The 3,975-nt window shown below is 35.1% G+C and overlaps 1 long non-coding RNA gene across 1 annotated transcript; it reads right to left on the reverse strand.

The window, feature by feature from the left end:
* Positions 1 to 1,109: 1,109 nt before the first annotated feature.
* On the reverse strand, positions 1,110 to 2,768 carry LOC149570695 (uncharacterized). The gene is made up of 2 exons (XR_016363013.1): positions 1,864 to 2,768; positions 1,110 to 1,715 (listed from the first exon to the last, which is right to left on the reverse strand). It is a non-coding gene; the product is annotated as an uncharacterized LOC149570695 (long non-coding RNA).
* Positions 2,769 to 3,975: the final 1,207 nt, after the last annotated feature.

Below are 3,975 nucleotides of genomic sequence, written 5' to 3' on the forward strand. Positions count from 1 at the left end.
AGACACTCGCACAACTTTTGAACCAGTAAAGGAAACAGTTGCCAAGTTTGGAGGAAACGTTGATCGAAAAGCACATGAAATTGCGAACATGGATGTAAGTACTTTCTAAGTTTTGAAAATCTACAGTTCTTTGTATGTGACTAAACTTTGCCTAAAGTAATCAACCAGTGATGAAGGCTAAATTTCTCAACTATGATGCAATATTTTTAAGTAGCATTTGAACTTCACTCAAAAGTAAAAATAATTATTTGATAATGTTGTGAATTGCTCATCCTTTTCTAAAAAAATCATGCTTTTCTCTTAATGCCTGATTCGATCCAGCTCACATGTTTGTTTCTTGCCAATTTTCGCTCCAGTTAATCTTGTCTAAAGTGGTCAACTAATGATTGTTAGGGCTATTCTTGAATCTATAATGTAAATTTTTTAAGCAGTATGTGAACCTGTTACTTGAAGATGACAAATTTATTTGATTATTATCAAAAGATATCTAAACAAAAAAATGAGGTTCTTTTACCTTAGTATGGATATCAAAATTCCACTGAATAGTAATATCCCCATGTTAATAGAGAATGCACACATTGAACAAGCATTATCTATCCCTTGAATATGCATTCTACCTTCTACGTTAGTGCACTGAAAAGGAAATAGATGTCGCAAGAAGTGTGAGATAAATTTTGGAAATCCCTGTATTATCATTTTCTCTTTCTACATGTGTAATTTTTGTATAGAATTTTCTAGTTTTCTACTAGGGTTTATATTCCTACCGCTCAGTCTTTATGGTTGTATTAGCAGCAACTTCGCTACAGCGAACAGGGGAGAGCTTTTCACAGTTTTGACATTATCATGCTTGATTCAAGCGAGCCCAGAAAAATAAATTTGAGACTCCACTGAAAGTAAAAGGAAAGAAGAAGTTATATTAATGCTGATGACTAACCAAAATAGGTCCTTGGGACTTGAAAGTACTACTACTTATAATAGCAAGTAGATGTATAAATAAGAATTCCTAGAGTTGAACACTTGACTCTTATATAAAGCAACGAGCGATGATAGTGATTTTTAATGCCTTTACAGTTCAAATAGCTCTTCAGCACTTTCAGAATATAAACAAATTCATTTAATTCTTTCCCTTTTTTATTAAGTCATTCTTCTTGCTGTCAAAATTCATACTGAGTTTCTATTACATATCATTTTATTTAAGGCCTCACTGCCCATGGGCAACAAACTAACTTCCATGAGAGGGGGCAGGGTAATGTACTTTTTGTTTTCCTCAATTTGAAGTTATAAGTAATGCTATTGAGTTTGCCAAATGTTGTTCCTTGTTTGACAACATGTGTTGCCTTCCTTAATTTTAGATTACTGAAACAGTTAAAAATGATAGAACCTGGTGCTAGGAATATGAGAAACCATGTAATCTATCCTTGATATTATCTCCATATGGGCTTGGATTTTTATCATAAGATAGCATAAGTCTTTAAAGCACAAAAATCATTAAAGCCCATACCAAGCAAGCGGCCAAACCAACGTCACATGATCATACTGGCTACGGTAAAAAAGATCGGGTTTAGCTGTAGTACACCAAATTATATGCTTATATGCTGGATACTCAAATTACTAATGCCTAGCCTTAAACCTGGGCTAGTTACACCAAGTCTAAACATAGTGCTGCCAGTGCTTCTTAAAATGCATGTCTGCTCTGCTTCACCATGACTTACCTGCTGCAAAACAAGAATGCATATGGTAACATCTCATACAAATGAACAGCTTTCTTTAAAGTAACAAGGAAAAAGGTATTGAAATTAAAAATGAAACATTTCAGCAGGGGAAATATATAAGTCAACTAAGAAAATTACTAAATCACATTACCATAGTCTGCCCAACTATCACAGTCGTCAAAAGAAATCCAATGTGCCACCATGTCCTTGATTCAACTCTCTAATCAATATAGTTCTTAACAAAATAATGTCAACTAGAATTCAAAAGTCTTAACAATACATGGCAAACTGCGTACCTCAAAACTGCAAAACAAGCAAAGTACCTAAATTGCATTTGGAGAAAAACGAAGACAATTTTTGCATTACTGCAGTTTTAAAAACCTATAGTCTGACATTAATAGAGGAAGTAAGTGACCAAAACTCTAGTAAAATAGCTAGGGAGAAATGGAAAAACATAATCCAAGAGGAGCCATTTTTATACCATCTGCCATGCATAGCAAAAAAAAAGTCATCCTTAATCTCAACTCTAATCAAGCATTCTGTTTAAAAAGCTCTTTCTATTTTCCCACAAATTTTCTTAAAAAATCTCCATGAAACCTTTCATCCTACCATTGGATGTCTCACTATCAATCCCAGCAATTCAAAAAACTACAGTCAGTTCACTCATTTGGTCAAGTAAAATAAAATGGAGCCATTATATCCCACCTTTTTAAAATTATGTTATGATTGATGTTCATACCCTGTTCTTGAATGCCCAGTTTAACACAGGATCAGAGGATGCTTGATGTTCTTGGAGAATCCATTCGGGTAGAGCATCTACAAAGGTGTAAGTAGGAGCTTTTCAATTGTAGGATTTGCCTGACTCTGAAGCCTGAATGTAAGTAGTAGCTTTTCAAGGGTAGGATTTGTCCAACTCTGAAACCTATTGTATGAGCACCTGTAACATGGAAAAGATTTTGAAAATAAATTTGCTCGACATCTCTTTGTTCATTAAACATTATTATAGCTTTTTGAAAATGCTACAAATATAGGAAAATGTTCTAGGGATCCCTACTACAAGATGTTAATTATTGTTAGTTGGACAGCTGTTATTTCTGACCCGGAAATAGCAGTTGTATTTATGGGTAGCTTGGACAGTTGTTCGTCCTTATCTATGTATAGCAGCACTATTTATGGATAGTTTGGACAGTTGTTTGTCCACTTGCCAAGAATTAGTAAATAGTTATTGCAAGGATAATTATTTACTAATTTTAGTGATTCCCTTTTGGACACCTTGCAACCAATTCTATTATTGGCTGTTGAGTTGTCTTAATCTCAGCCGTTGGTTTGATTTAATCTTGGCCGTTGGGTTACCAACAGGAGTAGTATAAAAAGGGGTCATTGGGTCATTTGGAGAAGAAGTTTTTGATAAACATTTGCAGTGTTAGCAAACAGTCTTGCAGTGTTAGCAAGGGTGCAGTGTTAGCGCGGGAATAGCAGTGGGGAATATCAACGGGATAAATTAGGAGGTTGTCGAAGTTCTGCTAGTGAGAGGCAAGGAATTTTGTATCTCTTGATTTGCTGAAGTTTAATATAATTTCTCATCTGTAGAACTGGTTTTCCCTTAGGGGTTTTTCCAGGGACAATTTGTCCGAAAATATTGTGTTCATTGTGTTGCACATTTCTTTCCGTATTTTATAAGTGAAGTTACAGTTGTGTTATTTTTCAATATTAGCTGAAAATTTATTTTCAGCAGTTTAATAATCGTTTATGATAGGAGATTAATAATCAGTGACTGCAATAGTTAGATTTTTCACATGGTATCAGAGCATTGTTAAGGGTAGAAGAGTTTTTCCCTAGGAAAGAAATTTTGATCTCTTTAGATTTATTATTACTTTAAACCCTTGAGATGGCTTCAGCTGGTTTGAGAGATCAGGATAGATTGGATGGTGCCTCAAATTTTGGTGTCTGGAAGGCCAGAATTTCTTTATTGTTGGAAGAGAATGGTATCAAGGATTATACTACCAGTGGTGTACCTATACCAACGGATGCAACACAGCTTGCAGCATATAGGAAGGACAATGCCAAAGCGAGGAGGATTATCCTTGATGTCAAGGATCATATTGTTCCACATATCTCAGAGCTAGATACAGCGAAGAAGATGTGGGACGTCATTCTAAATCTGTACCAGAATGCTACCACCAATAGGAAGTTGATTCTCAGAGAAAAGCTAAAGAATACTCGGATGAATCAGGGAGAAGACGTGACAAGTTACCTCACCAGG

Source organism: Cupressus sempervirens, chromosome 3 (genome assembly GCF_028749045.1).
Source record: "Cupressus sempervirens isolate cs-2001-9-10 chromosome 3, ASM2874904v1, whole genome shotgun sequence".
Taxonomy (NCBI): domain Eukaryota; kingdom Viridiplantae; phylum Streptophyta; class Pinopsida; order Cupressales; family Cupressaceae; genus Cupressus; species Cupressus sempervirens.